The 14,129-nt window shown below is 35.7% G+C and overlaps 1 protein-coding gene across 5 annotated transcripts in view; it reads right to left on the bottom strand.

Annotated features, from left to right (window-relative positions):
- Positions 1-14,129, bottom strand: part of LOC149072205 (SEC14-like protein 2) — a 48,247-nt gene that overhangs the window by 21,498 nt on the left and 12,620 nt on the right. The window contains exon 1 of one of the 5 annotated variants that reach the window (XM_089246425.1): positions 9,381-9,451. The exons of 1 other annotated variant lie outside the window; for it this stretch is intronic. The gene's annotated coding sequence lies outside the window, so the exon portion shown is untranslated. Of the gene's footprint in view, positions 1-1,221; positions 1,296-1,452; positions 1,778-7,441; positions 7,461-9,380; positions 9,452-14,129 lie in introns of those variants that run through there. 3 more of the 5 variants (XM_089246427.1, XM_089246422.1, XM_089246426.1) reach the window with 3 other exon arrangements.

The raw sequence follows: 14,129 nt of genomic DNA, 5'->3' as shown, positions 1-14,129 counted from the left end.
GGGGTTAGCGGGCTACAGCCCAGGGTGGTAAGTTCAGAGGGGTGGAAAATTCGAGGAATGAGTATTCGAGAAAATTAGTAGAATGGGAGAAACGTGGCAAAATTTGTATAACCCTAAATAAATCCTCGTCTGCCGAGCAATGTCATCTTAAGGGGAGTTGATACCTTTAACATGGAGAAAAACTATGCTCTAATAGAAATACCATTAAATATTCTATTTAACCATTGATTTATTTTGAATTTTTAGCATGTTCTTGATTATATGTGCTATCCTATGCTGGTATAAAATTTTTACATATCTTGGATACTTATGATTTTTTGTAAATTTTCAAAAAGTGCATTAAGAATAGCTTGTGCGCATGATGATAAAATACCATGACGTTAATGTATAATTGAATAAAAATTGATTCAAAATAAAGGAAACCGTTCAGTTCATGAAATGAAGCAAAAGGTTGAGATTTCGTTCACTCAATCTTATTTGAAATTAAATTTAAAAATTTAAATTTTAAATTTCAAAATTTTTAAATTTAATTTTCAATGAGATTGAGAGTCAATGGAATCTCAAACTTTTGTTTCATTTCATGAACTGAAAAGTTTCCTTTATATTTTGAATTGATTTTTATTCAATTACATTGATGTCATGGTATTTTATCATGCACGCAAGCTGTTTTTAATGCATTGTTTTGAAAATTAAAAATTAAAAACGCATGGGCTTACTAAAACTAAATTTCAATGGTAATACTACCAGCAGCATACGAATCACTTTGTTGAGAATATATGCAATGTCTCAAGTTAATTCGACAAAACCAATGCCAAATTTGGAATCAGCGCCTCTAAATGACTCTAAAATCACTGAAATATATTTGCGAATGATTTACTGTATATATATAACGCACAGTTTCAGTGTGATTTGTATGCTGCTCACGTATTACCATTGAAATTAAATTTTCACTTTATCTCGGAAACTAAAGCCAATCTGACAAAACCAATGCCAGATTCGGAATCAGCTCCCCAAAATCGTCCTAAAATCACTGAAATATCTTTGAGAACAAAATAGTGTTGAACACATATTATCCTAAGCGATGATTAAGTCGCAATTTGTAGTCATTTTACAGATCTAGGATAGATAAATAGGGTAATTCGAACTATTTTCCAGTGACTTTGGACTTCGACTTAACTAAGTTTGACTGTAGTTTTGGGATCAATACATAAAAACGCTTACCTCTTTTGGAAAATCCGATATTCTTCTTGTTAAAATGTGTCTCAAATACTTAAATTTTTAGATGTAAGACGGAGTTTATTGAAATTTTCACCACATAATACCAGTCATAAGTTCAATGCGAAATTATTTATAGATGCTCAAACCATATAGATCAGAGGGTCAGCTGTCTAGTGAATATTCATTGGACTATAACTATACGGCGATGACACGAAAAACTTAAGAAGCACTTACCTCAGTGGTCAGTCGATTCAGTTAAGTTGTCAAGAAACTGTCATTATTAACTAGAAACAATCGAAGACATCAGCTTAGGTAAACCCAAGAAAGGGCAGGTCTGGGGTCTAAGCGTGAGTTATATCCTATTATAGAAATATTACCAGGATGATCGATCCCCGTGGGTTTCCAACTTATGGATTTCTGACAGAAAACGACGTGAAATCTTATATATAAACAAGAAAAATCAAAAGTTTGAAGGCCAGTTTTGATGGCGTGTGTTTTGGATTTTCTGGGTTGAAGGTGATTGACCAGGAACGTAGACGGGACAGTTCGAATAGCTTACAGAACAAGATTTTTCTTTTCTGTTCGGTCTTGCCTTCGGCTTCTACAAGAGGCCTCCGGGGGACTCAGCCAGAAAAGCAGTTTGATTTTTTTTTTCTCCTTGTCTCTTGTAGACCCAAGTGAGAGCATTACGTGAATCAGGTTATTATGACATTGATATTGCGAAACGATTTGAGAAATATGTTTGTTTTGGTTCCATTCTGAAACAAAAGATCTACAAAATTTTTTTATTGTTGTTCTCGCGGATGTTGTGATGTCTTCAGGAAATTTTGCCAACTATCGAATTTCCTATTATACAGGGCGATTACTTAATTCTCTTTGCCGCATTTTACTGGCGAACCGTTGATCCTAGAAAAATACTTCCAATTTGAAAAATTACCCAAATAACGTGCAGAACTCAGATAAGCCATTCATGTTGCAAGGGATTGTATCATTATTAAAATGAAAAAATTGACATTTTATACGGAGATACTCTGTTTGCAAAAACCCAATTAGGAAGTTGTTGCCCTGTCTCTCTTGAGGCAACAACGAAAATTCCACGTTTCCAAGTGCAATTCACTGAGGTATTCGAATTCAAAAAACCGGGGGAAAGTTGGAAAAACAAGAAAATATGACAGGGTGTCTCCGGCTTTCCTCGAAGCCTTGACTGCTCTGAATCTGACGTTTCCACACACACTGCGGATGTCTATGGGCAACTCATTTCATTGCCGACATGGAGACCATCAGAGATTCTTGATTTTTCACTCACATATTTTAAACAACGATTGAAATTATTGCCATAAATTGATAAATTTTCTCTTAAAATTTTTTTTAATGATGTAAATTAGTTCTGGAAAGTACCATAATAATTAAAAAACAATGAGTATTTTGTGCACTTAGAATCATTCACCCAGTGGCCAAAAGATTAGGAAAACCCTGCTACTCGCCGCTAATATCGCATGGAACCTCCTCTGGCTTTGATGACAGTAGATATTCTTCTAAGTATGGACACTACAAGTTGCTGAAACCGTTGAAGAGGAATATTAGCTCATGATAACGAAATGGCATTTTTCAATAAATTAGAAGGTGTTTCGGAGCTTTTAACACACCTTTTATCCTCGTCCCACAAATTTTCAATAGTTTGAGATCGGGTGACTGAGGGGCCATTGAAACAATTGAAGCTCTGAATCATGTTTCCCAAACCAATCTGAGATAATTCCAGACCCGTAGGAGGGGCATTGTCCTGCTGGAAATAGCCATCATCATCAGAAAACATTATGGCCATAAACGGGTGCACGTGGTCAGCAACGATGTGACAAAGTCGCTGGCATTGATGGATGTTTCCATTGGAAATAAGGGACCAAGAGTATACCAGGGAAATGATCCTCAGACCATGATTCCACCACCATCCGCTTGAACAGTTGTCCTGTGGCATGCCGGATCCATGTCTTCGTAAAGCTTGCGCTACACGCGGATCCTGCCATCAACGTCATGGAGGAGAAGTCTTGATTTATCACACCAAACAACATTCTTCCATTGAGCACGTGCCCAATTTTGGCGTTCTCTAAGCCGTTTTCTTCGGTTTTGCAGCAAAATCAAAGGGACTCTTGTTGGTCGAAGGCTATTAAAACAATTTGTTGTATTGTAGTTTTTCTGTTGCTGCACACAATTCGTATCAGTCACCTGGCACCTCTTTCGTTCACAAGCGATTTCCGCCCACTATTCCAATTTCCGCTCGAAGTTTTTTGGCTAAGCTGCCATTCTTTGAAGCCTGAAGATTCTGTTGTACGAGAAAAGCCAAGAAGGTTAGTAGCTTTGGAGATACTGGAACCACCCCTTCTGGCAAACGCAATCATGCCGCGCGTTCAAAGTCACTGAAATCTCTTGTTTTCCCCATGAACAGGCAAATTGCAACGTTAACTGGTGCTTCTGAACAGGGGAAAATTTTTATTAGTAAATTTGGTTTATTACGTCAGTTCACATGTGCTGCACGGATGAGTGGAAGTTTGAGTGAGGGGTGTTCCTAATTTTTTGACCACCGAGTGTGCATACGCACATGTATATCATTAAATTCCAGACTGAGGTTCCAAAATATCTTGGCCAGGATTGAAAACCAGTTCAGACAGCCCTAAAAGCCCTTCACGGAATAGTAAGAGGATAGCTCTTCTTGGGAAAGATAAATAGAACCCATCGATAATATGGAAAAAATCGAGAAAGGAATCGTGTAAGATAATTAATTTAAATTCCGAAATTAGCGATCCTTTTTCCAGGGTTAATTGCTACGTTTCCATTGCTAGAATTATTCAGAAGAAGGAAATCGCGTCCTTCTCATAAACAGACCATGGTCTTGTCTCTTGGTCCAGATCAGAGAAAAAGTCCCAGATGGGTTCCACGAATAGCCAATTTCATAGAACCTATGCATGAAGCATGAATCCATAGATTCGTGAAGAGCTATTCTCTTGAATCGAATGAAATTTTTCTTCACATTTTTAGGAGTTCTATACCAAACTAAGGTGCTTTATCGGGTGAATCAGATCAATTCAATTGTTTATGTTTGAATATTTATTAAGAATGAGATATTAAATTTCCATATTTAAGCACGTTTCACGCATCAAGTTAATGACTTTTTTGTGATTTTACTGTGTTCTAAATGAAATTTACGGTATCACCAATTCCTATCAAAAATATATCTCAGTCTTAGTTTGGAGCGGCCGTTCGTTCGATATGAAGTACAGTATATGTAAAACAAGTTGTGTAGCCTACTATGCGTGTGAACACAGAGAGAGAGTTGTCTACTTTCACTTTTCGTATACTTCCTCAGTTCATTGCTGCAAGTTTTGATGTCTGAAGGCTGTTTTTGAAAGAGAAAGGAGAAGAAAAGACCTCACACCGGATTGAACTGGGCCATCTTCGGTGGTAACTGATTCCAACCGGTTTCGTCATCAATGAGTTGTTGCAATTTACTTGGCTTACCAATCATCGTTCATCTCAACAGTGATCATGACATTTTTTTTTTCGTTCCGAAAATAATAACAAAGAAAAAAATGTGCAGGGAGTATATTTTTAGAAAAAAAAAAGATATATATACGGTATTTTTTAAGGGTCAAAACCTTGGAAATTGTCTCTTTTTGAGGCCCCGAATAGGGAAAGGTATTTCTAGCTAAGACACTGGTAAGAATCATAAATCAGAAAATATCTCGCGAGCAAAGGATTGCGTAAAAAAAAGGACGGGGATAAACTATGATAAGAATCCACGTGACCTTGAGGAATCTTGGAAAAAAATTCGGATCATGTTTTAATCGAAGAGGGTCTTGAACTGACGATGGCCAAACAAAACCCTGATATCTGCGTTGCTAATGCACATTATTATGTTTTATAATAACTGGACATTATATATTATTAATTGCACAACGTCATCTTACTGGTATTGAGTGAAATAGAACGTCTTTGTCGCACGCCTTAATGGTTTATTGAATACATCTCGGGACGATGGTTCACCTTGTATGACGTCAATTGTCGTGTAATTGTTGAAGAGAATACGTGTTTCGGCTATTATAGATGATAATTTTAACTTTATGTAACATATTCTTTTATGAACGAATTGGAATTTATCATTGTTTTCGTCCTTGGCTGTCGTTGAACTTAAGAATAAGCTATTGATGAAACGATATTACAGTAAGATGTCGGTGTAATGTCAATGGTTTTCAACGTCAACCCGCTTATAACAGTTTTTAAAAGTCTCGACTTAAGGAATAGAAATTCTATGCCGTACTTTAACGTGTTTAGTGTTATGCTTAAATTCATAAACCGCTTACTAAGTCACTTCAAAAATTTTGCTGCGACGAACGAATGGTGGCATAGTTCGAATCCAAGGCATTACTTAAATCTCCAGAAAATTTATGGTAAAGCTACCCTAGCGGAATCACAAATATATAACAATAGACAGCAATGCCTTCTTCAAGACCTCCTTAACCCATTCAGAACAAAACATGTATTTTTGGAATTTTCAGAATGCTTTTGCATTTTTGATGTTCAAAAACACTGATATACATTAAAAGCATAAATGTCAGCAAATTTTTTTTTCAAATTTTCATTTTTTTTGTAAAGAAATTGTTCAATCAAGATGATGCATGGTCTATTCATCTTCACAATTTTTTTCCAGAATTTTATTGCTAAATTTGATGTAATAAATCACACTTTTCCCGGACTTTCTCGTGGAAGCCATCTTAAAAAAAAACCCTGAAAATTCAACTTCAAGTGCTGCGCTCTGATAAACGCCCCCCCCCCCCAAAGTTCATATTCTCCATATTTCTAATTCAAAACTTACGTAGTCCTTTAAGTCAAGGTTCAACTCCCTGAAGTCAAAAGAAAAAAATTCTACAGTGAGAAAAGCAACCCACACACATTTGTGGCCCCCTGGCCTGAAAGGGTCAACAGTGATTGTTGCTTAGGTAACAAATCAAAAGGAATTTTCAAGAGATAATCATGAAAGTGGCTAAATCCGAAGTCAAATCCATATTGGAATCTCTCTAAACGTTGAATACTATGAAACGGTTCCTCACAACATCCGAGTTCACCGAATACTTTAAAGTTACGAGTCAATTAGAAAAGCTGGTTCAAAACTGTATTAGTTCTACAGTGAAGCAATTTTGCCAAACAGATTTCTTCAAATAGTGTGAACATAAGTTCAATGAATATCCATTTGTTTATTTTTTCAATTACATCACGCAACCATTCTCTGAAATAAAGAAATTGAAGAGCTTATTTTCAAAAGGGAACATATGCAAAAGGGTTTATTTCAATGGGAATATTTTTGGAAAGAATTACGATGTAAAGTTAGTCGTTTCTACCAAAAGGAATCGCATCCACCTCGTTCATTCACTTCGTTTTTTGGTAGAGCCTCTCGATAACGGTCACCCCATGGGACCCAAAATTCTGTCCGCTAACGAGGAGTGTTCGTTAATGGATAGATAGTAAAATACATTGAGTCCCGTCGACGTAATTCAAAAAGTTCCCATTATTGGAGGTGTCAGCTAAAAGGAGTGTCACTATGGGAGATTTCACTATAGAATGATTGCCTTTCTTACGTTAGTGATGAGACGGGTTCTAATTTTAATCAAAAAAGGTAACATTTTCACTAGATTTCTTTCAAAACGGAACATTTCCATAATTCAAATTTAGTTAACTCCCTTGAATGTTGATCAAGAAGTATAATATTTAAATATTCTTATACCATTCCTGTATGTTACCTGTAGGGCTATTTTCTACTTTTGTAATGCAAGCGTATTCCTTCCCACTTCTACAGTAAATTTAGCAAAGTTGGAAATGTTCTCTTTTGAAAATAAACTCTCTGTTTTTTGGTTATTTTAGTAAGTAAAATCTTAAAGTAAGTAAATCTCATATACTTGCTATGTTCTGGCCTTATCTTCCATTTCCATGCGTAAAACGAATTTTGAACATGAATTTTCAGATATGTACTCTCGTAGAAAGCATGTTTACTTTTTAAATCAGATTCAGTTACTATTAAGTCACCCCACTTTCTTAGTCACTTTCATTCGTTCCGCAGAGGTGTGACGTTATACCAAGGTCTGACGGTATCAGAGACATTTTTGACTGTATTAGAGGCATATTACCTACACCACTTTGTGGAAATACATATCGTAAGAAATTGAAAATTTGCACTTACTGAAAATTTTTGTAAATCCCCACAAACAAACTGAGTTTTTGTAAAATCATGCCTGAAACATATCTTGTTTGCAGCAAAGTGACACGAATGGTGACAATGTCTCATTGTACTCGTGGAAACAAAGACTGGGTGGATGCAACAGTGGCGCATACTGATATTACTCACTTTTTACAGAATTACCTTCCTTATGTAAATCATTACTATTATTCTTGTTATCTTGATACTTTTTCTGATGGTTGTGAACTCGAACTTATTCTCACAAATAAGTTCCAAAACAACGGTGTGCTTTTTCCAGGTGGCGTTCATCCGACCAGACAGACAATCACATAGGAATACAGACGGCTCTAGTCAAGCGAATATTTTTGGAGTTAATGCAGCTTTTATCGTTAGGCGAACGAGAAATAAACTTGTTTGCATTGTTTTAAGCTAATCTTATTTGCGGGGACTTTTGTCTGTTGAAACAATGAATAGACAACAAAAGACTAGAAACAAAAAATTTGAAACTCTGAAAAATAAAATAATATATTGCAACTTCACATAACCCTTTCAGATCCGAATATTCATTTTATGGAATTTTCAAGATATTTTTGATGCATTTTTGATAATAAAAAAAAAACATTAAAACATAAATGTCAGCAAATCTTCAATTCAAATTTTCAATTTTTTTTGTGAAGAACTATTTCACTTCATTCAAATTTTTCCAGCCAAGGGTGATGTAGGGTATATTCATCTTAACATACCATTTTTTCCAGAATTCTATTGGGAAATTTTATGCACTGAATCCACTTTTCCCGTAGGCACTTTCTCCTGGAAGCCATATTAAAAAACCCCTAAAAGTTCAAATTTGTGTGAGTGCTGCCCTCTAATAAAAGCCCCAAAATTCATATTCCCCACCAACTCAAAACTTATAAAATCCTTTAGGCCAGGGCTTAACTGCCTGAGGTTAAAACAATTTTTCTACAGTGAGAAAAATCAACCTGCACATTTGTGCATGCAAGGTCTGAAAGGGTTAAGAGAAGAATGTAATTTAGCTGAAAATATTAGTTTTCTTTTTGTGCAGTTTAAGTTTATATGATCCGATTCGACATAAGTGCTAGGAAATTGGCATTAAAGTTCGTCATTTCTAAGTTACATGAGATAATATCATTTGCAAATAACGGAAATTAAAAGAGAAGAATGAAGGGATGTCATATGAAATGAATGATAATAAGAACTATCCGAGAGGTTGGACTCGTGTGTTCTCTTGTCTATCCTATCTTATTCTTATGGCATTATAACGGGGGACAGAGGACTCCCCAAGGGTGGACTGATAAGGCTCCATATCGGGGCTCTGGGACGATATTATCTATTTTCTTTGTTTTTCCACACTATAATTTCACTAGAGAGAGTGCCCATGAAAAATCTGGCCAGGAAGCAGGACGAAGATCTCAGTCTAGTTTATCTCATTACTCTTTCATGAAATAAGATTCATCAATCGCAGCGATAACAGTAGAAAACTTAGCTAAGCTAAAATTAGTGTTGATAATGAGAGAAATTATTTTAAGTCATGAATCCACAAGAATTTCGACATTTTTCACCATTTGGAATCACTGCATTTCCATATCCAATAACCGATATAAATCAATCAGGATCATAGTAAGATTCAACATAGTGACTTTGTGATTACTTTGCTGACCATCTCTTCACATTCCTGTATATCCAAGAACGTGACCATTTTAAATCGAATAGTTATACCACATACCATCGAATCTCTGGGCGCATCATTAATACTATACGTATCCAGATAATGCAAGCTTTATGAATCATAATGAACCACAAATATTGTGAACAAAGACACACAAGCGATAATAATAAAGAGTACGATAATACAATACAAATATACAATGCGCCACAATAACGGCAAAGTACACGATATACAATATTAATGGAACAATTTTACCTTTTCTCGTGCAGCTTCTTATTTACTCCAAATTATTTTGCTGTTGCACGATAGACAATGCCACCTTAAATGTTTGAAAGCGAATGCGATGCTTACTTATGTACTAACATGGTAGCATACAAATCAATTCATTTGTCCATTATTCATGTTCGATGGGGAAACACGTGATTCGTGATGCCACAGTTAACAAAACTAGAATTAATTCCGTAGACAAAGAACGTGATATAACTAAATGTAGCTACTGTTATATTTTTTTTATCTTGATTTGAAAGTATCATTTAAGTACAACAAAAGAAGCATTTTCCTGGTGAAAGCAAAAAAATCCCACGTGAATAAGTTTCGATTATTGTGGATGGGAAGGCAGGGGGGCGGCATTTTAAATCCACGTGAAAATCATCAAAAGAAAGAATAGTTTCCTCCAAGAGACAAGTATACTTTTGAATGTATAATCTCCCGCCTATCATTATTATGTTTAATTTGAGTCATCGTAATCCTCCATTGTTCTTCAAAAGAGAAAATAATTTTTTTACTTGCGCAATTGGCAACTGGAGGAAAAAAAAAGGAATTTTAAAGTGTTCTGAAAGTAATTTCAAACATAAAATTCTGTTTCTTGCATACACTTCAAATTAACTGAAGCAGAGAGTTTCCTTGAGGAATTTTATAAAAGAAAATTACTCCTTGACAGAGTGAGAGTAGAGGGTAAAAAGTATTTGATTGACCGTTTCACGTGCATTTAGTTATGTATATGAGGTTAACAAGTCTCATATAAGCCATGAAATCATTCAAACTAAAACGTCATATTAAGGAAACATATATTTTATGGATTTTATGCTGAGGTGAATTTGGAAAGAAAAGTCATTTCGTCTCCGCCGGTACTTGAACATATCTTACAAACCATGCTACCATCTACACCGCTACTTTGCCACGCACGAATTCCGGTCATATATCGCCATATGGCAATTTCCAACCAGTGGAGTTAGGTGGGAAATGAAGGTGTCATCTATCGGTGGTCACCCCAGGCTCTCGGTGGGTAAAGAAATTGTTCCTGATGTTCTTTCCCGGATTTGAACCCGTGGACCTTGACGGCGACCTTCATACTGGAAGATGAGCATCTTACCACTGCACCACTTGTGCGCTAGACATCTGCACCACTGGAGACACGATCATGCCTTCCTTATTTCATGCACTGTGACGTGAGGTACTGGAGTAGAGACATTAGTAGCCTCTCTTAAATTTCAGCAAATGACCCCAGGTGTACATGGTAGTATGCTTGTCCGGTTCGCAAGGGGGCCTGGGTCCGAGTCCCGGTGAAGACCAGACGACTTTTCTTTCCGAGTTCATCTCAGCATAATATCCAGAAAACACGTTTCCTTGCTATCTTGGGCTAAGAAAAAAAAGCCGTCTATCTCTCTAAAACAATCATCTTCAATCTGCTGCTCGCGAATCACCAAGAGTGCTCCGTGTTCCTGCCAGATTTCGTGTTCGCGAACACTTTGTTCAACTCTTCAATTAAATACACTGTAAAAATTGCATTCGAGAATACGATTATGCAGATTTCAACCATACAAATACAACGCCACAACAGGCAAAACGCCCAACGAGGTGGCTGAGAAAGTGACCCATACATACGTAAACGTTGCCGAAAAACATACATGCTCAACTCTTGGTCCACGGATCCTAACGTGGCATTAGGAGTAATATATGTAGCTCGCTACCACAAACCCTAATTTTGTGAAACTGAACTAAGCGGCATCTCTCCAGATCACCTAAGTGTCCCGCACTCTTCTAAAGGTTGTCATCCTTGCCAGCGCTATCTATAGATATATTATATCAGTAATTCTGTAGAACCAACTTAATTATATATATACGCGTGTTAAATACTTTTAATTTGTCCTTCGGAACAATTTTATTATCGTACATTAGATAACGAATGAAGGAAGTCTCCGAAACAATTTCTCCCCCCCCCCCTTTACTGCTTATTTATAGTATAATATATTGTCTTTATATGTAGATGGCGTATGACAACCCATAGCCTTTCTCCGAATAGCATAATAGTACTTCACATCCGGACCTCGTTTCTTATAGCGAATTTCTGATGTTATAAAACTTAATCATATGAAGAAAATTGAATTCTTGCTGAAAACACCGCTATGTCCGCTATTCGTAAATTCGTTATAAGCTATATTTTTAGCATTGTTCTGGTATTGCAGGTTCACTAGAACGGAAAAAAATCTGTTATTACCGATACTTCATAGCATCAATTAATCATACTTCATTCTCATTCATTATGTGCGGGTTCGACTGTATATTCTCAGTTAGCTTATACTGTCAATATTTTACAATGGCTGTAACATAAACAACAGAAAATTTTCATCTTAAATTTTATATACAGGGTGTCTTGTAAGCGCTAGCACGGTCTTCATCTCATTAACCGTATACCGTAAAGGTATGATTCCAATTTAAAAAATGCTCAACAGGCATTCAAAAATTACCTTGTACTGGTTTTGAGAGTGAAAATGAAGTGTGTGTAACAAAATGAAAAATCCGAATTTTTATACTATAATTTTTAATACCCGTGCTGTAACTTCCAATTAGAAAGTTGTTTCCCTGTCTCTCCTGATGCAACAACAAAAATGCCATGGTTCTAAGTGCAATATTCACAATATTGCAATAACAACACTTACAGGACACCCTGTATATCATTGAACTTCAGATTTTTGAATTGGACGACTTTTGAAACTTCCAAATAAGAATAACATTTGCCGTAAAGATAATTAAATACGTTCCTGATCGGACTGAAAAAGTTGAAAAACTGTATTAATTTGCATCAGCTTAAAAAGGAATGGTATCAGAGTGTCCTCCAATTGCACCTGACAAAAATCATACGCTCTCTGGCTTTACGATGCTATTTAGCTCTTTGCTCTCGAGAGGTGACTCTCGATCACCGCTCGGTTTGACGCGATAATTCGAGTGGTAACGATGTTTATTCAAGTTTGGTTTGATCAATATCGCTTCATGAGTGTATTCAACAATACATGCGTATAAAACAACTGCCAATCTTTAATCTTAAATACGTTTTTTAGATTTATTGTTAGTTCGCGTTAGTTCGAACTCGTCAGTCGTGGCAATAGGAATATTATTTTTGAAGTTACGGAGCCCAATAAGCATGGAATACGGTGAAGGAATCAGTTCAAGTGAAGATGAATTCGATTTTTCGTTGATGAAGAACGAAATTACGTCTATGCATAGACTACTTGACGATAGAAAGGAGGAAAGCATTGATGAAGATAGCGATGAAGTAAGAGGTGTAAGAAGGCGAAAAATCAGGGTAATGGTGAATGTGAAAGCGACAGTGATTCCACAGAAGAGACAGAAAATTCAGAATGGATAACGTGCACAGAATCCGAAGAAATACCGCAAAGAATACCGTTTGTATCCGGCGAAAGAGCCGCAGGACCGCAAGTACCTTCAGACATAAAAGAAACATTAGATTTGTTTAAGTTATTATTTATTTATTTATTTGAAGTATAAAGATATATAAAATGTTAAAATATAAAAGTTTTAAACGTTAAATTGTGTGTGAAATCATTTTAAGTTAGCTGTAAGAAATTCACCAAATATGCGGAAAATCGTCTCGAGTTGCTGGTTCGCCAGAGCGAAAAAAGCCTCGAGTGCTAAGGGTTAATAATGCTCAAATAGTTCTTTTTTGTCAAATAAACTCCGCACGCACACACAACCAGACAGTTATTATTATTGTTTCAAGAGATAATGATTTTTGACATCTTAAGATTTAAGATAGTTGGGGAAAGAAGTTTTTAGGATCAACGATATTTTAGAAAAATTCTTGAACAAAATACACGTTAGATACCATTTTGTTCGCAAGTATTTCAGAGGGAAAGATGGCATCAATCGTATTCACCAATCAAGAATAACAAATCACATAGTCTGAATGAAACAGCCAACTGGTCGTAACTGATAAAAGCTTTTGTCTGCGTTTCGTATCAGCTTGTTGTGAACTAATAACGTTCTCAGAGAAAAAAAACCAAGGAATGGGGAATATACTTATACAATAAGTAAATTCATAAGCCTGGTCTCACAGGACAATTTTTCAAATAAACTCATCACGCAACCAAACTGTTATTATTATTGTCTCAAGAGATAAAGATACGAGGAAAAAAATCTACATTAAACTGGAAGAATCAACATATTTTGGAAGAATTTTTGAGTAGTAAAACAGACATCAGGCATCATTCGTTCTTAAAGAATTCATATGAAAAAAAATTCTAGAACTAGTTACTAATGGCATCAATCATAATCACCAAACATCAATAACAAATTGCATAGTTAAATCAGTTTGAGCATAAAGAGTTATACAGTATACGCTGTAAATTTTCAGAATATTATTAAGGCTTTTATTACGATTATTATTGAACTAATTGTGGTTTTTACCTTTTCATCACCTGATCAGTCGACTATTTCAGTGTTTGATGATGAGTTAAAAAATTAAATAGCGCATGTATTTAAAATATTCTTGTCAGTAGAGGAAACACGAAAAGGAAATCGGATAACATCGTTGAATTAAATCAATACCCGAGTAGTGTAATCCAAAAAAACTTTGTCCAAATATATTTAAATATTAGAAAACGAGATCTATGAGGAAAAGTAGTAAAGTTTACAAGAAACTGAAGTCACACGTGTTGGTCTCTTCAATATTCTACGTTATCAAAGAACAAGGTACAATTAAACTTC

This window comes from Pholcus phalangioides, unplaced genomic scaffold (assembly GCF_987345545.1).
Source record: "Pholcus phalangioides strain wild (caught in Gottingen) unplaced genomic scaffold, Ppha-v1.0 ptg000017l_1, whole genome shotgun sequence".
NCBI lineage: Eukaryota > Metazoa > Arthropoda > Arachnida > Araneae > Pholcidae > Pholcus > Pholcus phalangioides.
This window is presented reverse-complemented; position numbering and strand designations above follow the sequence as displayed.